Source organism: Filicampus tigris, chromosome 3, assembly GCF_054856515.1.
Source record: "Filicampus tigris isolate MCC_2025a chromosome 3, RoL_Ftig_1.0, whole genome shotgun sequence".
Lineage (NCBI taxonomy): Eukaryota > Metazoa > Chordata > Actinopteri > Syngnathiformes > Syngnathidae > Filicampus > Filicampus tigris.
The window spans coordinates 12,082,585-12,105,816 of NC_141219.1; the positions used below are offsets into that span (position 1 = coordinate 12,082,585).

At 38.8% G+C, this 23,232-nt stretch overlaps 1 long non-coding RNA gene across 2 annotated transcripts in view; it reads left to right on the top strand.

Moving 5' to 3' along the window:
• The first annotated feature begins 1,080 nt into the window (after positions 1–1,080).
• Positions 1,081–23,232, top strand: part of LOC147149930 (uncharacterized) — a 408,789-nt gene continuing 386,637 nt past the window's right edge. For both annotated transcript variants that reach the window (XR_015086294.1, XR_015086293.1), the window contains exon 1: positions 1,081–1,480. This is a non-coding gene — a long non-coding RNA (uncharacterized LOC147149930). The remainder of the gene's footprint in view (positions 1,481–23,232) is intronic.

A 23,232-nucleotide genomic window follows, 5' to 3' on the forward strand; every position in this document is an offset into this window, starting at 1 on the left:
ATAGCTGACCCAAAACAATATATTGAAAAAAAATCAGCTTTAAGATAAGTAAGTAAATAGTAACCATAATACATATTAGTGATAGCTGTGTCCCTTTCTTTGATGCACAACATGTGTCAAAAGTGACCTGAGTTTTAATTTTCTATATCTTTGCAATTAACTAATTTCAGCATTCAGTATTCAAAGTTTTCCTCAATTAACTTGCTTTGATCATTAGGTGTAACCAAGTTAAAAACTACTTAATTGTTGACTTAAAGTGGCTTAAAAGTGAATATAGATTAATAAATTCATAGTTGAATAAATGGGTATTGTGTTTAACGTCAAAATATGTTTGCCAGCAATAAGGTTATGAGGTTTCTCAATATTGGAAGGTTGTATATTGGATAATGTTATAAAAAAGCAAATAAGTTGTTATTGTTTAATATTTTCTGCTGAAATGTATTTTATATAATAATAGCACATGAAAAAAACAAAAATGATATACAGTTTGTATTGTAAATTATTTTATTTCTTTTCTTATGTAAATGAGCGAATCATATCCGGGGTCAGGCAACAGGAAGTGAGTTTAGGACTGAGATCGCAAAGGCGGGAGAAATCGAGAAACGAAAGAGAGAGACCATGGCGGCGGCGCCCGATGAGTGTAGGGGTGGGCGATACTGGGAATTTTGGTATCGATCCGATACCAAGTAAATACAGGGTAGTATCGGCCGATACCGATACGTTTTGCTTGGAAATGTTAACGATCCCCTATATACAGGTGTATATGTATATATGTATATAGAATGTTTTATTTTTATTAATATATGTATATAAAATTGTTTATTTTCAATTAAATAAATAATTTAATAACTACAATGCAAACTTTAACAGTATAAAAAAATAAAATACTTCTACAAAAACCGTTTCGTAAAAGTGTACCCGAGTCACTCACTCAGGCAGAGAGTAGCAGGAGGCGCAGGGCGAGAGAGAGAGTGTGGGGGAGAAGCGGCGCTTTGAGCGAGGTATGATATCAGGACAATAGTATCGAACCAATCCAAGCACTTGTTTAGTCTCGATAATATTTATATTTGGATCGATCCGCCCACCACTAATGAGTGGAGGAACGTGTACAGAAAGGTGGACTTTTATCACTGTTGGCGAAAGTGTTCGACCAGGACTATTTTGAAAATGTTAGCAGTGATAGAGTTGGTCAGTTTGAGTGGACTACTCAGCAGAAGACTTCCGTTCGTGGAATTAGCCGCTAACACAGAGGCTAATCGGTGCGCATGGATTTGCTACACCGCTATCGACATGCTAACGCAACAAGTGAGGCCTGCGTGGATTAATACGTTGCCGAGGACGACAAGGACCTGGCCGGAGCAGCACAGCGTTGTAGACTGGGAGGACTTGACTGAATTCGTGTGTTGGATGTGGAATCTCATCTCTTGCTTTCCTCGTTCCTGCCGTTTGGACCACAGGAGTGAACCTGCTTAATTGAAAGGTACCTGTGTTTATTTTTGCCTTCGGGTGAAGGAGACATTTTTATTTTTTTATTTTTAGGCTATGTACACAAGCATCGATCTGGCTAGCAACGTGACGTAACACTGGGGTATGTGACTATACATTTATTTGTGAAGCAAAGCAACTTGAGAGAACCATTTATTTTCTATATTTTTCTATTTTTATAATTTAATGTTCAATGTTTTTATATAAGTAAGTGCGTTTATTGCCTACTTGGAAATGTGTGTTATATGTACTACAGTGGTACCTCTACTTAAATTAATTGGTGCTGAAAGAAATTTCTTAAATAGAAAATTTTTGTTAGTAGAGACATGTAAATGCCCTAACCCGTTCCAAGCCCAAAAAAACAAAGAATAGAGTAAGGAACAAAAATGATGGTCGTTTACCTTTTAATTGCTGCCCTCATCGATTTTTGCCTTCTTTGGTTCATGTTCTCTCTCAGAAGTGGTTTTTGCCTGGCATTTTGTAAACAACTGATTTAATAACGTGGCGACTGTCGATACATTACGGTCATATTCTTTGGTGAGATCAAACAAACGCATCCCTTTTATACTTTTCCATTATCTCTTGCTTTGTGTGTATGGCAATAAAACAATTTTCTCCTTTTTTCTTTTCCTCGTTTCTAATTCACGTAAAACTATCGGAAGACCTCATGGCTCGATGGGCGAATGACGAGGACGCTGCATCTATCTATCTATCTATCTATCTATCTATCTATCTATCTATCTATCTATCTATCTATCTATCTATCTATCTATCTATCTATCTATCTACACACATAGAGACATACGGAAGAGGTCCCTCTTAGCCAATGGGATGCCAGGAAGATGTTAGGCTAGCCAATGGCAGAGCAGCTATGAGTATGTTGCGTTCACAAAACTCCGGAGCTGCGAGTAGCAGCCCATACTGCGAGTATCACCCCATACCTTTACCTTTTGTATCCTGAAATTTATTTCGTAACTAGAGGCAATATTTTCCTGTTGAGGCATTTCGTAACTTGAAAATTTCGTATGAAGAGACGTTCGATATTAGTGTCCTCGAAGAGTAAGAGTAGCTTTAGAGGCATTATTAGGGTTATACTTAGTGAGAAGTAAATTACACAGAAAATCAATGGTTGAATAATTAAATTGCAATTCAGTATGTTTTGACAAACCTTAAATAGATGCACATACTATAATCACAGGGACTTTGTTTGGTAAAAATTGGCATATTCTTTATTCAAGTAAAGAACTCAGGTTAGCCATCTCTTATTATAGTTACACATGCTAGAGAGGCGCTACATATGGAACGCAGTGTTTTTGAGTGATTTAAATAGTGAATGCATTGCATTTTCATTATACTTCATTTATCATTGCGTGTCTAAAGTGCTTTACAATATTGCTGATCATTCAGTGGCTCACTCTGGTGTTAATACACTGATGGCAGTTCTCATGAAAGGTGCCAAGCAGCTCATCAGAAGCAATTAGGGATTCAGTGTCTTGCTTGACAATTAATCAAATATGAAAATTATTCTGGTGCTGTGGTCTCATGAGATAAATCATTACTGTATATGCATTATATGTTATGAATTTGGGTAAATATGTAAATTAACTTATGTCTGTGTATTCTTTGAAAAATTAAAACGCATATAGCAGAGAGTAAAGCACATTTTAAACATAAACACTTTTACTGAAAAAGAAATATAATGTATCCCACATGAAAGGAGTAGCGAAGAATGAGAATTTGCCACATTTTACAGAACAGCTCAGTGTCATCCTTTTAAATTTCCAAGCTGGGAGGCGACCTGTACACTGGCCGAGAGGAGCCCTGAACGCCTGTTTGCTGGCAAGCTAGCTGGCGTCTAGTGCCTCTTGTTGTGGCATGGAAAGCCCCGCGATGACCTGGGGCTGAAAATGGACAGACATACAGTAGTTGAAGCTCATCTAACGCATCTTCTTGCCTGTACGATGACAGAAGGGTCACGTGACAGCAAATGTGGAATACGTGTGTTCCTAATAGTACTTAGCCATGTAAAAAATGTCAACAAAAAAGTCAGTTTTCTCCTATTAACAACCCTTGAAACACCTTTTGTGCAAATGATAAAAAAAAAATTATATCAAGATCAGGCGCCTCTATGACCATGTCTGCTGTGTTATTCTCTTTTGTTTTCATTGCTAATCTGAAAATCACTTGAAGTGTCTGGCCCAAGTGTAAAAGTAAAGTGCAAACAAAATGTTGTAATCACCAAAATTCCGCTCAACGGCATGTTCATCATCCCACGAGCTCCACCTGGCACCAAGTGGCAGCAGCAGTTGGCTGATGGAGAAGGAGAAAGAAGGCATCCTTAATGGAGGCAAATAGTGGAAACATGTTCCATCAGAAGTGATTACTGGCAATTAAGATGTTTTCACAGCTGGCTGCCTTGCTTTAATATGCATGCTCACATACGAAACGCTGGCAGAAACAATGAGACAAAAGAGCCACAGAACACTGATTATTTTGACAGATATTACTTACAGACAAAATAATTATTGGAATGCTGTAAGACACACATTTTACAATAATGTAGTAATTGTTTCACCCTTAAATTGTTATAAAATGTCTAAAATTCCACTATGTACCTATTTGGACTTCAGTCATATATCGTTGTTGTCCTGTAAAAAACAGCAAATCTCCAATTTTGGAAACGTTTTAAATTTTCACTTTAATGCGATTTCTGTAACGCGGAAACATGATTCAGGGAAAAATAAGAAAATGAAAAAAAATGGAGATAAGTGTTTTGCATTTGACAGCGACGCTATGACAGTGTATTAAGGTAGTGGAAAGGGAGAGCTACAATGTCGTCCATTGATTGGTCAAGAATGAATCATCACTTTTGTGCAACTCTTGGGAGAGAATGGGATGAACTGGAACGACGTGACAGTTTTTTGGGGTTGATTTTGTCTGTATCTTTAACGATGGAAAATATGTCTTACAGCATACAAGTTTAACTTCTGTGTGTGCTACTGTGGCTACCTGTCACTGCCCTCTCTGAACCTAAAAAGCAAACCAAAAAAAAAAAAAAACAGATCAAAGCAAATAAATAGAACACTTTTGCTTCTTCTTTTTGAGACTAAAATCATTCACTTGAACAATGGGCAATGATAGACCTTATGTGGAGCAAGCCAAGACTAAGAAAGACAGGCAGAAGCACAAAAACATACATTTGAGCATTAGGTTTACTGCAGTACAGCGTACATGCCTTATAGGCAAGCCCCTAGAACAGGACAGCTCATCAGCAAGCTTTGCAGAAGCCTGACAATGATCCTGATCATTTGAATCTGGTGTGCTGGAGGAGGGAGACATCTAAAACAGGCTGGATAGGTGCTCTTGAGGATCAGACTTGGGCATCCTTGCTTTCGAATAAATAATCCAACAAAATACCAGGACCCCACCATATAAAACCCACAGGGAGCCGAGGAACTCGCCCCAACCGGAGCCACTAAAGTGCACAGGTCAGGTGCAAGGCAGGCCCCATGCCGCCAGAAAACACCTAACCCACCCAGCAACCCTGTTTTAGCCACATAGTAGCCGCGAGTCCGTTAGACCCAGGAGTAGGCAACTACCCACAACCCCAAGGATCCAAGGGCTGCTGATACACACAATGAGCACCTGGAGTCAGGGGGACCAGAGTAGCCTCAGAGTATACAACAACCATGTCACAAAGCAGGGGCAGGCATCACAGACACGCCAGCCCTGAGTTAGTGAGATGACCCCCCACCCTTGAAATTAGTGTACTTTCCATCCGGTTAATAAAGTATGAGACTGCCAAACATGACCTTCAACTTGAATATTATATGATAAAGAGCTCAAAGTGTTTAACCAGATTGCTTGGATTTCATCTCTATATAGTATACGGCGCTCATACGGAGAGACTATATTTGAATGGTTTGTCTGAAATAGCATTGAAGTCCTCAATCAAGTTCTTTCTAACTGCATCTGTGGCCGGTGTGGAGTCAGGCCTTCTTGTCTGTTTCCAACAGATGCCTGATTGTGTTTCGCGCTTCCCCGTGTGGCCTCGAGCTGCTCACCAGCATCAAAGCACACCCAGGCATCCGGGAAGCCACTGCTGTTTGCGCGCTAATGTTTTTCTTTCATACAAAAGCACTTAGTAGCTCGTAATCCTTCAGTAGGAGAGGGAGAAAATACCCACAATCCCTCATGCTGACACTGCTTTGTGGTTCTGCTCCTGTGGCCAATAGAGAGAATCAGAAGGCATCTGGTGGCAGGTCATAGATGGAGGTTTAATAATCTGTCATATCACCATCAGTGTAACATACAGTAGAATCTCAGAGGTCAACCTGTCTTCGCCAGATCCAATTTGTTGTGACTTATAAGCAATTTTTCATGTGGAAATAATGAAAATAGAAATTAGAGAGATCAGTATTGAATATGTAAGCTGCCTGCTTCACAATTCTGATTTTGATGGATTGTGATAGTACAGACAGTCTATTGTTCCCCACACCAAGTTTCTCGCCTCTTCGAGCGATGGCCGGACTATTAGGAAGCACTATCATGTCAATGCCGGAGCCTAAGGAGATCTGTAAAGTAAAGAGCATAGTTCCAGCATACTCGATTGCTTGAGTTGTTGATACGGGAGTGGGGTATTTTTGTTTGGTTTGTCTGCTGCATATGCCACTGATATGATATGGTATATGATATGATATGGTACGATATGATATGATGATACGATATGATATGATATATATGATGTAGAATATGATTTCTTATAAGATAGGATAAGATGTGTTAAGATGACATCTTATGATAGGATAAGCGGTTTGGATAATGAATGGATGAATATATAATAATATGATATACGATATGATTTGGTATATCTGATATGATAAATGGTGTGGTATGATATAATATAAAATATGATATAATGTGATATATGATACATCGATCGATCGGGCACCGATTATGATCGGCCGATTTTCGTGAAAAATTACGTGATCGGAATATTCGATCAAAGCCTTTTATTACCGATCAAAACATCCGATCACCCGCACCTCATACTTGGCTGCCGCGAGACGAAATGGCAAAAAAGTTGATTTGTTTAATATGGGACGACGCCCCTCCGTCTAAAATCATCATTCGCGCCGCCCTGCACCCAACCGCGCGAAACACGCCGCCAGAAAGGCTCCCTAACGCAGCCGCGCCTCCGCTGCGAGCGGAGGGGAGGGATGCAACACAAGGCTGCGAAGCATGAGCTGCGGGTGATCGGATGTTTTGATCGGCAATAAAAGGCTTTGATCAAATATTCCGATCACGAACATAGCATTGTCTGCTGTGTGTGTGGAGTTTGTGTCTTGTAATACTGTTTATGCCATGAAAAGGTACCTCGCGCGGGGAGCATGGCCAATTGTTTCAACACAACCAACTTAATCCGACATTTGATGAACAAGCAATTGGGAGACTATGGTGAGTTTACGAGGCTCACTGCATTGAATAAAGTCAAGGCGGACACAGCGCGGTATAAGTGGCATTATTGCCACATGCAGGGAGACACATTGGAGGTCACTTGTGGGCACCATACCCTATATCATTTTGTAATTCACAAAAAGATTAACAGTGACTTTTTTCTCATTGACAAATGCACAAGACAGTTTGTCTATGCACAAGACAATAAAGTTCCTGAGTCGTTTCAATTCAGGAACTCATTGAATAGTTTATTCAAGTGAAGCCTGCATGTGACTATTTTTTCTACTTTGAATATGTTCTGAACCATGCATGTTTAGGTGGCATGTTATTTATTTGACTTTTTGCATAATTACATCTTTTGAGATTGCTGATTATTTTGATCTGTTGAAAACTGCGTTACTAAAAGCTGGTAAATTTAAGTTTTTCAGTTATCTTTGTGACTGAATAATTCATTGTATTATGCCAGCAACGGTTTTGTATTTCTTCATGCTTTTGAAAATAGATATCGATTTTTGTCAAAATTACTGCAATAATATGGCTGGTTTTTTTTCAGATAATATGGCAGAAGAGCAGTCACCATAAATAAATGGAAAAATATACAGATATTCCATGTGATCGGAATCTGTATCGGTATCACTCATGCATGATTGGTATCGGTATCGGTGTCATAAAACCTGATCGGAACGTCCCTATTTGTGACCTCTCTACCAGTAAAAAATTTACAGTTAGTCAGTCAGTCAATGTATATGTATATGATGTGCCAGTGCTCTTACCACTTATTACCATCTGTCCTTCCTGTCTGTGTTTTCCTCTCGCTGTATGCGCATATTCAGACGTTTGATTAATCGCTTTAGGCGGGTAGAGATTCCGAATGACAGAAAGCCTGTCATCTCCTTACAGGCTGTGTGTTTTCCCCCCCTTTTCATTGTGGATGGTTTTATTCACAAATGACCAACCAGGCATGAGTTCTTCCAAATACTTAAACGCAGCGGGGAGAGAAGCTGTCCCTTGCTGCAGGATTCCTCCTCCCCTCAACAACAGAGTCTTATTTTCCTCTTCAAGATCAAACGCACTTTAGCTTTGGATGTGTTTTAATCAAAGCGAGAGCTCTGATTGAAATCCAAAAGGGGGATGGGCTCATGTTATTGCTCGGTGCAGGTATGCTGTATATCATAATGGATGCATTGCTCAGCTTCCCTCTTAAGACTTTAAAGTGCAATTGAAAGATACCTAAAATTTTCCTCATGGCATTTGAAAATGAAGCATAACCAAATTATTCATGAATATGTAAAAAGCGGGCCTTCTCTGGCTTATTTCAACGTTATTCTCCAGGACTTGAGATATTGGAAAAACATTTTTGCTGTTTTGTAGTGAATGTTATGTTGCACTTCCATGCCTTGTCTGCTTGATTATGTCAGCAAAGAGCTTTATGGCCTACTGCACATTGACAGAGAGCTTGCAATCCAAGATGATGTAAGCATACTAACACATATTGATCAGAATAACTAAATGCAATTCCAAAACTTCTAGGGAAACAAAATTAAATGCTGAAAGTGGGATAGAGTGGACAAACATAATTTGGTATTACTCCCTGCGGACCTTCTGCTATGAAGAACTGCACAAGGAAATGTTTTGTAGTCAGAATATTCAGTATGGTCTTGACAGAATTTTAAATAAATTCTATGAACAGTTAAGACTGGACTGTTTTCCAGCCACATGGGTGTCAAACCCTGAGGTGAAGTTCTCTCCGCAAAAATGGGGAGTCCTTCCACAAATATAGGGCAGTTATATTGCAGCAACGCAATACAACCATTGTGTTGGCAAACATACACCATATGGCATATAAGTATAGATATGTTATACAATAATAATGCAACAAATCAACTATAATCATGAAAATTGATACAGTAGATTGGAAGAAAAATATCCACAACACATCGTAATATCAATGGAAATAAAGAAGGAAAAAAGTCCTGTAGATTAGAGAAAGAGAGGAAATGTTTTTAAAAAAACATAAACAAAACATTTCTGATTTGATCGCAGTCCATCAAATATTTGTATTCACCATCGTGATCATTATCCAAGCTTGTCAGCACTTATTTATTAAAACAAAGTGATGACAATCAGTTCCATTCTTGATGGTGTCATCATCATAAAATGCTCTGATGTAGGATAGCCTCAGCATTGATATTTGGTGTCGCTGTATTGCGAGATATTGATGCGCTATATCAATGGCTCATATCAGATCATAGCTTATTGAATGCAATCATGCTATGTTCTTGTGAAAACAGGCTAAAAAAGAATTTACACTATTCATTCCTTTCTCCTTGCAACAAAGGTTTGGAAATGCCATTTTTCTGCCGCAAATAATAGATTCAGACAACAACAAACCCAACATTAAAGTCAGTGGTGCAAGTCATTCGCTTCTTTCTCTTTTTCTGATTGCATTCTGTAGTAACGAGGTCTTTTTACAAAAGATTATGTTCTATGCGTACTTTTTACATGTCTTGTCATTTTCTTTGTTGGTTCTGCATCTGTGTATGATCACATGAGAGTCATTGTTTCAGTTTTGGTCCTTTATATACACATATTTTTCTGTAACATATTGAACTGATTAAAACTACCACAATTTAGAAATGTGTTTTCTTTATGACCATGACAAATTTTTCCTCAACCGTTCAATACTATATGTCATAAGTCATAAATTAAAATTTACATAGCTAACAACGAAACTGATTTTATGATTTGTAATTGATAAATTATCATTTTTCCAATTGTTGTATTTTCATGTATCTATAATGAATGCATAAATTGTTCTTCACTTTGATTTCATGCAACAATAGAAAACATTTTTACTATTATTATTATTTTTATTTATTTTTAATTTTCCCTTTATGGGGTAAGTTATACCACTGACACTTCATTTGGTGCACCGTCTAACAATGTGGGAGTGATATATAAATTATTTACAGGTACTTAAAAAAAAAAAAAAGATGGACAATGCAGTTCTGTACAGATGAAAAATGCAAGTACAATAATATAAACAAAATTAGTATGTCTCTTATAGAGCCACTTAATACTTTGAATTTTGTTTGTCCATTATAACTTCACTTGATTGACAAAAAAAAAAAAATCTCCATTCCATTCCAACCAAGAGCCCATGTTCAAACAGCCCTCAAAGTCCTTCTTACTGCATGTAATGCACACGCTTTATACAGTACCATTCACATGCATTCGATAGAAGATGTCAACCTCAGTAAATCAGGCACAATTTAAAACGCCTTCACGTCTTGTTATCCATTCGTTTCTCTCTTGGTGGCATGTATATGATTTAGCATCATAGTGTTAGTGTATCGGATGTACATTGCGGGCCCTTTCCTCACCCTGAAACAGCAGCTGAGGGGTGTAAGCTGTCATATTAAACCTCTGTGCTCACTCACTTAGCTCGCCCCTCTCTCCGGGGCGCCCCTGTTTGTCTACACCACTGTTCCGGTTCAGTAGAGAGCGCAACAGGGAGACGAAAGACTCCATGTGCCTTCCTGTCAAGAACTCCTTCACTGGGCCTGTAAACAGACACACGCGGGCACACACCACACATACAATGTCCTTAACACAGATACGCTGACTGTGAGTCTGCAGATCCCAAAGGCTGGAGGCGTGATGGCTCCACTTGCACTCACCTACTGTGGTTTCATTCATTATTGCTCTAATTAAAAGCTTTAAAGCCTTAATACGGCTCCCCTGATTATGGCGGCAACCAATGTTATAGTTGAATAACATTTGTAAATTAATGTTACACCATTCTGTGGTAGTTAGCGGGTTAATAAGGTTAGTCTTTGAGGTTCGAGGTGATTGTACTTCAATGGGATTTCTGCTGAGTGTGCTGGAAGAAAGCACCAGTGTGGTGGGAGAACAGAGGCCTTTGTTAGAGGAACAGGTGCAGTGTGCCACCAATAGAGGGCATTGTTGTGTAACCGCAGGCACCCGAGGCTTCGTCCATGTTTGTGCAGGTAGTCATGGATGCTGGGTTTTTGTTTCCCTTGACCTCCACTCAGGCTGATGGTTTTGCAATATGTTCAAATTTGCGCATCAAACCATCGTTTTAAAAAAAATAAACCTACCATATTAATTCCATCTGCTCTCAAAGGAAACAATTATGTTTGACTCACATAGAACAGAGGTGGTCAGAGTACTCACACTTAAGTAGAACAAAATTGTACTAGTGTAAAAAGTACACGTAGCCACCGATTCAACTCCTTTACTTAAAAGTAAGGATGTACAGACTCCAAAATGTTATTAGGGAAACAGTTCAAGTGATTTTTTCCCCCCGTCAGTTATTTACAATTTCCCTTTTGATAACTGGACCCAATGAAAAAAAAATCTGCACACACAATAGTTGATTTGCACAGAGCTCATACTGAAAAGAAAAACCAATAAACACGCTGCCAAAGCAACGTGTTCCCATAGCTTTGGTAACGTTGTGACTTTTCAAACAAAAATGCTAAAACAAGTTATGATGAATACACCGTACCTGTCTGTATGTGTATTTTCAGATAATATAAATAGGCCTATGTTTTTGAATACCACAAGCTTTTGGGTTTTAGGCACAATGCAGCAGGCTTACATCAAACGCTTCTTAATTAAGGTCATGCATCGAGAATGTCTTGCGTCTCCGGGTACGTAAACGTCACCATTGTTGCTTCTTAGGTCGTTTCTCCGTGCCGCTGCTGTCCCTGATTTTCCGCACATTATAAGACTCCAAGATCTCAAGCAAATAAGATCCCAACAACATTTGACATCACCTCTCTCTGTCTTTAAGTTGTGTCTGGAGAGACTGAAAGTACAGTAACAAGCCTATTTTCACAAAGTAGGGAGTTCAATTAAAAAAGGTTAAAAAGGTTCATAAGATGATCGTATGTTTAGTGACAAATGAGAAGAAGAATCCCTGTGAAGCTTCATTATGCACTGATAAACAAAGCCATTGGTCAAAAGGACAAAACGCATCCACCCTCATTTTAACACAATAGATGAGCGTTCAGTCTAATGGATGCCAATTTCTTGATTTAGAGGAATACACTATAGAAATGATTTAAACCAGTTAATCTGAGGATAGACAGGCAATTGGTCATAGGTCACGAATGGAAGGAGATGCATCTGCAAATTCATTTACCCCCCCCTTTTTTTTTAAGGGTATCTTTAAAAATTAAACAGTTGAAACTTAGGCTGGGCCTGTTTTCGACCATCTGACTTTTTTCATTGGCACACAAAAACTGTCAATAAAGTTTATTGTGTGAGCCTAAGTGGCAATTCATATGGATTTTCTGTCTTTTGAGAGGAAGGTTGTTTGACTATTGGGGTGGAGGCCTAATTCACATGTTGCTTTGATGGCAAACATGAATAATTGATTGTGAATTGATTTTCAATTCATCGTTAAATCTATCAAAAAGCCTCCAAAATTTGGGACAATTTTGCAGAAAATGTGATGAAACTTAGTGTATGTATTGCATCATACCCCATAGGGTCCATCATACACTGTATTAACATAAATCATTTAAGCAGGCTCATACAACCACGAGAGCAAGTTGCAGGGGATGCTGACAAGATGTGCATACGAGGTCATTCATTCATTGGGTACACACATTTTATCCTGACCCTGAGCTCAGCATGCAATTGATATGTGATCTGGGAGGGGGGCTTTTATTGATTACTGTGGGGACTTAAGCTGGAGTACGGTGGTGTGTGGACAGATTGTTCCATGGTCCTGCACACTTAAGCCCCCCGTCTTACCCATACTGAGCCTCATACAGTATCCACTATTTGACATGTTGATAGCAGCGCCCACTGGAAGAGGGCAACATCAAGCATGCATGTACGAAAGACAAGATAAATATACAGTACTACATTATTATGTTACACCACAATTAGCCTCAACTGTGTTTTAAAAAATTTTGATTGACAAAGCAACAGTGTTGGACAGTGTAATGTATATTACTACAATGGAAACTCTACGGCTGCATGGTCAGCCTCTAATATATATGAAATTGAAGCAATTTTTCCAAAGGAAAATAATTGAAATTGAAGTGTAAGGTTATCATACATTGAATGTGAGGCCAAGGGGACTGTGCCTCGTTTGACTATGTGACATATGCTGTTGCATTCCTCCTCCGTTGGTTTGTGCTAAGCTTCATGTCAATTTGTCACTTTTAAAAGTGTCATGATTGGGAGTTTTTTTTGTACAGGAGTCTGAAAACGTATTTATTTAAATTCAAATTATTCAATAAAGGAAAACAAGGTGCGTGTAGGAATCGAAATAATAATTTATCATAGCCCAATAAAATGTCAATAATAAGTAGCAAACCTAAACTGGAAATAAACTCACCAGAAAAGGAAACAAGACGTGACTTGGGGAAATGTGTTCGACGACAGCAACAACAACAACAAAAATGAACCGACAATGACAAGAAAAAAACCCCAGGGATTTAAATACAAGTAAACTGTTGAGGTACACCAACACGAGTGGTTGGTCGAGCTGATTGGTAGACACAAGGAACCGGCTGACGAGAACCGGTAGAAACAAAAACCTAAAGGCAAGATGTGGAAAAAAGGAAAACATGACAAAACAAAATGTGATCAAAAGAAAATCAACAAAACTGATCATGACAAATGATTTCCTTAATTGGTCAAATGGAATCAAACGTCACTAGTGATTATATTGGATTTGCCAAAGACATCTGACGCAACCAAAAATAGACTGCACGAGCAGTTATAAATACTTGTAAATTAAGATACAAGTTGCGAACGCATATTATAGAGTAAAAGTAGTTATCTCCTCTTAATAGAAATACTCAAGTAAAAATAAAGTACCCATCCATTGTCTGTATCACTCATCCCCAGCAGCGACATGCGTGTTCTGGAACCTATCCTAGTTCACGTTGGACAAGGGGCGAGGTACACCCTGAACTGGTCGCTAGCCAGTTTCAGGGCACATATAGACCACCAACTATTCACATTCACTCATTTATTGCGTTGTAGTCCACTTGTCGCCCGGACTCAGCTGGGATAGGCCGCAGCTCCCCTTAACCCTGAACAGCAAAAGCGGTATAGGAAGTGGATAGCCGTATGAATGGTGCGCAGGGGTCCAAAGTGACATTTTTATCACCGGGACCCCAAATTGCTGGCAGCACCGCCGCATTCAAGTTAGTACATGCACTGTACAGGTCACCGTAAAAAGGACAGTCCGGGTGTCCGGAGGGGCTGCAATGTGAGCTTGGCTGCGGTCTGTGTTCTCAGGTGATGGATAGACTCGGGGAGTAGGTGCTGGTGTGGGCAAGCTTTGACCTTGAACGTGGAAGAGTAAGCGTTAGCTCAGATATCTCACACGATACCCATACACAGCGGTTCATTACGGAAGAGCCCCCTTATGCAAAGTGCCGAGCTCAACACCGGGCGGCTCGCAAGCGTCTGGCCGAGCACTGCTGACCGAACAATAAGACAACAGCGGGACGTTCTCTCCTCTGCCTTTTGAAAACAATGCCTAGTCAGGGCTGCTTCAGCTGCACAGTTCAGCAGAAGCTTACACTTTGCAGTGCATTTCACAAATAGTCCACATTTCTATTCTAGTTGGTTCAACAAATTTAAGAAAACTAAGAGGTATGCCTACTTGCATTATTATTCCGCGTTTTGATGTCTGTAAATCTTCAATACTATAAAAAAATTGAATGGCATTCCCCAATGTGCAGAGGTAATCGTAAGGCATAGTGCTTTATTGATAGCTTTGATTGGCTCACTCTGTCTCTAGTACTGGCCAAGCTGTAAATATTTTTATCTTCAGGCTTCACAGTGGTGAACAACCACCCCGCAGGCTTGAAAGCATTTTTGTTGTTGTTGTGGATGGAAACACAACTGTAAGGGTCTAAGGATTTTAGGTTGCTGGGTGATTGTTTATCGTAATTTTACTCATAGGAAATATTAAAATTTTAAACATTCTGCTCTAGGGTCAAACTGTACCATTTAAAAACATTTATTAACTGTACAGGCAACTTTTAGCCTCTCTAAAACGTTAACATGAAATGTGTTCTGTACCTATGCCAAATGGGAAAAATGTCACCTTGAAATTGTTCACATTTCAGTTATGACATTCATATGACCGTCACATGACTGGCAGATGACCTCATTAATGTGACATCATTAATCAGCCACAAGATGGAAATGAATCCGTAGAATTGTTTTGGTTGACAATGTACATATTATATTATATTATATTATATTATATTATATTATATTATATTATATTATATTATGTTCACACATTGTAGTTTATAATGTATTGTTTGCATTATTTGTTCTTTTGTAATTGTAATATGTTATACCTTTATATTTACTCCATCCTCTGTCTGGCTCACTTTGTTTAAATGATTGTTATTTTGTTATTTGTCAAATCTTATATAATGAAAAATAAGAGTTGAATTGAATTTCATTTTAGATTTTAATGTTAAATAAATTAATATTACCGCAAATAACAGAAAACAAGTACAGAAAATTGGTACCATTAACTTCCGGTATCGAGAATCAGAAGAAGACCGGTTAAAATGTAAAAGGTACCCATACCTAAATGTGATTTGCTATAAATTCAACTGATTCTGATATTTTGGAAGAGAGGGAACATGTAAAATAAGGACTTGTTGACCAATTTTGTCTGATATTTCACAGGACGTTGTGTTTAGTGTACCATGACAAAATGTGAAGAAAGCAACCACTTGGCAACAGCTGTTGTTTGAACAATCATGTAATGTTCAGTTAAAAGAAAGCTATGCTGCTGCCTTGACGGTATTGGGGCAAAACGTGTGTGTGTGCGTGTGAAAAGACAACGACTGACGGAGAAGGACCCATATTGTGGATGTCGCCTAGTGGACAGGCCTTTCTGCTCCAGGGTAACCTCTTTTCAGAGCCATTGGCATATCCTGAGCAGGATGACATAATCAATAATCAGAACTGTTAATCAATGGTATTCTAAATAAGCATTGATTGGGCCCACAAGGTTAGCCAGCTTTATCGGTTTATATTAAGCAAAGCAACACAATAGACAAAGGCTTGTGACTTGGACGTGCTGGTTTAACCCCTACACATCACTCTTCATAACACACAGGGATATTGTCAACATATTCTTTCCCGTCTTTACCTTCACACATTTAGGGTTGCATTTATTAGTCTTAGAAAGTTTTCCTTCACTTACATCACTTCAACATGATGGTCACGCACAGGCTCATTTGAATACAATGAAGCTCCAGTTGTATCTCATTATCGACATGGTCAGGTAGACAGAGGTCACTGATGTGTGTCACCTTTCACAAAATGACCACCTCTCTCTCTCTGGGGGACTCCTGTTGGATTCTGGGGAAGGGTGGCAATACGCTAGGAGCGTCCACCCCAATGAGGGAGGGTGCGGGCTTACGTCTCCCTAATTACCAGCTAGCGGAACACTGTCACAGCTGTCTGCAGGGTGGCTTTCGATGACCCTTGAGAATACTTAGTTTAGAATCCCGTCCGTAAAAACAATGTATTTTGAACAAAGTATGCATTCCTTCTCTTACTACTGTCTACAAGTGCCATCTTCATGCCTCATATAGTATGGGAACACTGTGATTTCACAGTTTTCGGTAATCTCACATGCTTTACGCGTTACAATAAATAATACATGATGCCTGTCATAGTGTTTATTGCAAAAGGAATGGCAAACATGAGTGGGAAATGAGCAGAAATAAGCCTTTTAGTCTTCCACGGCGGCAGCAAAGCTCAGTTGCATTATGACAATATGACAACATGGATGCTGCAGTCAGCCCCCCGGCCACTCGGAGCGGCTCACAGACATGCTTTCATTTGGCCATCACTGCTTATACAGGCCACCAGGCTTGTCATATTCTTTGGCCCACCACGCACCGAGTGATGTGGCTGTACGTGCGTGGATTGCAGGACCATTGCAAAAAAAGTTAAGTTACAATTGTCAACTCTTCATCGCACCGCAAGCCAAGAGAATGAGCTGCAGCATGCTGCAATGGGAAAAATTACGACCCTGTATACTGCATCACTTTTTACCAAACCACAGAAATATGGCGTGATAGGGAAGGAAAAAGCAGATAGTAACAAAGAGAGGAAACTGAATAAGGCAAGTGTGGCTACTTTGAGGCTTACAAAGAATAAAAAAAATAAAAAAACAAATACATATATATATGTATATATGTATATATGTGTATATATGTATGTGTGTATATATGTGTATATATGTATGTGTGTATATATGTGTATATATGTATATGTATATATGTATATATATGTATATGTATATATGTATATATATGTGTATATATGTATATGTATATGCATATATGTATATGTATGTGTGTTTTGTGTGTATTTATTAGAGGTGCAACGAAAACCAATTTGAATCGGAAAATCTGTTTGAGTTGAGTTTACCAAACTAAATTGAATCATTACAGTTTGAAATGTACCATCCTTGAACCGTATCACACTCCACATATGGAGATACGTAATGAACCGTCTTTTATAGTAGAGATGCACACCAGGTATGAATTGATATAAATCGATCTAGAGCCGTAACATATATCAAGTCAGTAATCCCGCTGCATTGAACCAAATCGTTCCACTTGAATAGGTAACGTTCGCTGAATCGTATCGTACCTCATGTATTGAGATACAAATCGAAATGTGTTTTTTGGGAGGGATGCACACCCCTAATCTACATAACAGTTTGAATAACTGCTACATATAAATTGTTCCTGACTGCTATTTCAAAGCAGGAGTAAATGACAATAGGTTCAAAATGGACTATGGTCGTGTTAAATTATTTGAACACACTGATAAACAAAGAAAATGTATTTGTTTAAATGGACTATTAGTATAAATTGTTATGTATTATTCATACTGAATTATTTCACTGTGTTTTGGAGCTTGCTAAGTGCGATACATGGGTGGTGAGCATCAGTGATACTTGTCTGATCTCCAAAGAGCTCTGTATCAGCGCGCCATCTTTGTCGATTTTTCCGCTCACCTCATGTCTTCGCCTGCTGCCTGTCGAGCGCTAGCTCCCGCTCCCTTTGTCCCTCGTGAAAGCCCCTGTCACCTCTGGCCCTCCTCCTCTCCTCCCCCTCTGTGAGGCTATTACAAGAAGCGCTGCCCCCTCCCTGCCTTGCCCATGTATTGCCATTAGAAGACATGCATCCTGGGAACTGCTGCTCACTCCTCTGTGTTTTGATTAATATTTTAGCAGCCTCGGGGAGGAAATGGGTCTTCCTCTGAGCTAATCCGTTATGCGGTGGATGGTCGGACCAGAGGAAAGGAAAGATGATAGACGAGGAAGGTCGAGCTTTGCTGTTTTTATTTTCCATGTCAGAAAGTTGTTGTGACAATCGATACAAGCCAACACAGCAGCTATTGTGCATAATCAAGTGGTCCTTCTTAATTTGTGTTCTTAAACTAAAGATTTTCCAATCTACTCTGCGTATGACATTTGCTTTTTTGGGCGCTGCTATTTATATTGTATTCATTTGTATTGATGGTCCAATGCAAGATATTGTGTATCCGTTCTTACTTTTTTTTTATGCTTTCACTGTCATTGATTCCCACTCTCTTGTATTTATATTTGTTTACAGAGCAGCTTGACTCAATAACTGCCTTTTGCTTTCATTGTCCAATGAAATGAATGAGGGGTAATTTTATCACCATTTTCCTGCAGGTCAAAGGTGAGAATGGAGACAAATGATGTACAATATTAACCTGGGTGTTCCGAGCCTGGAATCATCCACAACTAAAACTTACACATTGAAAACATTCGCAGAAAAAAAAACATTTTATATTTTATCCATATCCGGTGCTGTAAAAAAAGTGTTTGCCCACATTCAGATGTTTTTTTTTTCAGTATTTCATATTGAGCATACATGAATGTTTCTGTTCATCAAGCCAATTTTATTATCTTACCAAGATCACCCATGTAATTACAAAATGCAATTTCAAAATCTTGATTGTGTTTCTTAAGGGTGGGTGGGATCAAATCCTATGTGACACCATGTGAAAAAGTAACTGCCCCCCCCCCTTTTAATTAATAAGTCACCTGTGATTAACCACTTTTAGAATTAATGATTAAGTTTCACTTGCCCCACCCAGGCCTGATTACCATCATTTGTTGAATCAAAAATCACTTGAATTTACACAAAAAAAATGAAGTAGGCTACGATATCTCAAAAAGAAACATCAGACCAAGATCCAAAGACATCCAAGAGCAAATGAGAAACCAAGAGATTGAAATCTAGAAGTCTGGAAAAGGTTACATTTCCAAAGTGATGGGACTCCAGCAAAACAATGCTCGAGTTATAAATCGAGAAAACCTAACCACACTGGGAAAAAAACGGCATGCATTGGAGAGTTATAGTTAATATACACAGAACACAAAAGCTTGTCCCACCTTTGCCAAGAAACATTTTGTTAATCCTCATGATGTTTGAGGGATATTTTGTAAACTCAAGAAACAAACGTTGAACATTTTGCAAGGTGTGTGACTTGCTGTGATTAATAGAACAACAAATGATGCTGTGTACCAGGAAATACTGCAGTTCGATGTTCAGCCAACAATTTTCCCCATCAAGCTCAAAACGCCCTTTGCTTGTGCGGCAGGGCGGCAACCTGAAAAACATCAGCAAATCCGCTTCTGAATGGCTAATTAAAACAAAATCAAGCCTTTGGAGAGGCCAAGTCAAAGTTCCGATTCAAGACCAATTGAGATGATGTGGAAGACCTTAACTGGGGAGTTCATGTAAACAAAAGAAAATAAAGAAAACAACATGACTAGGTTGAAGTAATTCTGCAAAGAAAATTGAACCAAAATTCCTCCATCCATCCATCCATCCATCCATGCATTTTCTGCGCCACCTTATCCTGACTTGGGTCGCGAATGTGGTGCAGCCAATCTCAACTGACTTCTAGCGAGAGGCGGGTTGCACCCTAGACTGGTTACCGTAACAGACAAAATTCCTCACAGCGATACAAAAGCCTAATCACCAGTTATCACAAATGCTTGATTTTAGTTATTGAAGAAACCAGTTTTTATGGCCAGGAAACATTTTTTTCCCACTTAGGGACAGATAGGTTTGGATTTTTTCCCCCTGAGGTATAAAGTCATCATTTTGAAACTGTATTTCATATTTACTTAGGTTGCCTTTGTGAGATTTCAAAACTGGCTTAATGATCTGAAACTGTGATGAAGGTAAAAGGTAAAATCAGCAATCAGGGAAGGGTGTAAGCACTTTTTCACAACACTGTTTATACTGTACAGTATATCAAATTCTGAACTCCAGCTTCCAGTGTCTTCTGCAGTTATGAATTATTCCGGCAGTATTGTTTAGGAATTTATCCCTACGGTGTTCCTGTGTTGATGAAGAGGATTGAGGTCAAGTGTTAACAATTACTCACCATGTGTTTGTAGCAGCAGGACATGTTGAGTAAGTGAGGTTGCCACATTAAGAACATACAAATGAAGGCTTGTTTTTGTGGTATGGGCGCCTGTGTTTAACTCTGCAAGTCCCTTTGGCACAGTGTCCTTGGGGCAGGTGGTATTTTCTATAATAGGCCTTGACTTGCTATGGTGGTGTTTAATTTGGTTAAAGTTAGCAAGGGTCATGTGTTTGATGTGTGCATGGGTGGTGATTCTTTAAAAAAGGGACCTTTGCTTTTAGACCATGTTTATATGGCTTTATGTGCTTTATGGGACATCTTAAATTTGGAGGAAATGCTTGCCCCACGGTGTCGTCTTTGAATTGTGATTATATTTTCCACAAATGGCGTCTGTAATGTTTGCTGAGGGGATGATACTGCCTGCACGATAACAAAAATTAGAAGTGGTCTAACAAGGTGGTAAAACAAACATAAACAGGGTTTTAGTGTATTTGACCTTGCTATTTAAGGCAAACGATTTGGGGCTGTTTTAAGAGTGCAGTTCCTTTTATTTTATTTTAGTCTAGGTTCGTCGACCGAAAGAGCCCACTGACAGTCACTGCAGCAAATTTGTGAATTATCGAGCCTTGTGTCTCTTGGTCTTGCAATGTTTCTTCATTAAAAATGACAGTGAAGCCAGAGGCAGGGGAAGTGTTGGAGCTCTACAGACCTGTCACCACCTTCTCCACAAACCATAATTTAATGCCTGTACCATAATTGAAATAATTCTCTCACTTACTGACAAGGCTGCCAAATGGTGAACCAGAAAAGTGCAGACATAGGAAATAATGTCACCCCTCATGGCATTTCCCGCAAAAAAAAATCATCTTGTATTTTAATGCATTAAATGCATAAATTGTCCAACTAATGGTTAGTGGGAGGTTGAGAAGTGGTCCATTCAATGTTGCTGTATAAGGGAGTTTTATGCTTAAAACAAGACCATAATAAATGCCAATAAAACGGTGGACCCATCCATATTTTCATAGTCCTAAATGTCTGCTTAGTTAATCCCTTTCTCTTCACTTGGCCTTTGCAAGAAGGTATGGCAGGTCTTCAGGTGCAATCGAGAGAGATCTTAAAATATATACACAAAGAAAAAACTTGCTTTTCAATATTTTTACTTGCTCAAAAAATTCAGCACAAAATCAAACACATTTCTTAGGACAACTTCATGGTTTCCACTAAGAGGAGGCATAATGGAATGCCGTCAAATTAATCAAAATGTGAAAAAATTATACAAATCGAAAGTCATATTACCGTTGTTCAAAATGGAGTGAATGTATGTTCAACAGAGACCATTCACCATGAAATCTTATAATCTTTAGACCATGTTCTGAAATAATTTATTTTATCAGAGAGATTATTCTTACAGGAGATAGTCAGGCTATAATTCAAGTTATTTTCCGTGTCAAAGCCAAGGGATACAATCCAGGAGCACTGGGCTTCAGAGTGTGATTTTGCAGCTCCAGAATCCAGAATCTGGGATTATGTCCTCACAAGCCCTTTGTTGAAGTCAATTGTTAATGAGTCAGACTTTATTGCAGACGGCACTGATAATGTTATATATATTTTAATAAATATTTTTGTGTCAGACACATTCATGAGATAATTAAGATCGGCAGTGTTGGGAATTTCAAAGCTTTGAAGGATGAAAGATGTCGTGGCTCCGTTTCCTCCTCAGTGTCTTTTATTTTTGGCAGGTCATCCTTCAGCAGAGCCACTTGTGCCAGTGTTTGCTTGGTCAACATTACCATTGAAGCGTTTGTAACTTGCACTATTTTGATACATGTTCTTTCCCATCCCTTTCTTCTCATTAGACTGTCATTCACATGATCATTCCAATTTTGCCAAGTCCTTATCATAAATAATCCATATATAATATGGAAAACATATTTTAAATTGAATTGATTGCACTTTTAATCACATCTCCACTATTCAGTACAGTTCAGTTCACAACAGTGCTCAATTTGTGGGGTCTTTCTATTGTCACCAAAATAATTGACAAATCATTTCGCTTTTTAGTAGCATTCCATTGTGGTATCAACCACAGTGGTAGGTTGACACACTACAGTCAATTGATTGGTTGACAATATAGATACTTCATTTCACAATTCAAATGGAAAAAAAAGACTTTAATGTTCAGCAATGAATTTGAGGGAAAAAAGCCTCTTCTTTTAAAAGACACAACACAAAAGTTTTGATTAAAACAACATGTTTTGAAGTAAGCCTACAAGCACTGCGTGAATATGTTTAAAAAAAATTTTTTTTAGTGGCAATCTTCTGTTTGGTTCGTGAAGAACAACATTAAAACTGGACAGGCTGAGATTGCATTCATGTTAAAAAACATCTGAACATGGACACAAATCGGCTGCACTTCATCACTGCCATCAATAAGAAGAAATGTATGATTGATTAATAAAGCTTTTGTCAATACCAGGATAGGAAAACAACCCCCCTCACATGCCACCAAATCCACTTTTAAATCAGCCAGGCACTTGTATCCATCCTTCCGTGAGCATGATTTATATAGGCAGTCGATGAAAAACACTGGCCTGCACATGGCTACATAATGGAATCGTGAGCTAAGTTGGAGTGCATAAGGGCCCCTTACTCAAGGAGCATTTACTTACAGTAAGTGTACAGATTAGCATAAGAAAAGCAGTCCCATAACATGCGCACACCTCTCTAATTGAGCTATTGTTCATGTAAGCGGTGTGATTTTCTCGCTCGGATGTGTATGTGCGAGCGTGCGTGTGCGTGTGTGTGTGTGTGTGTGTGTGTGCGTGCCTG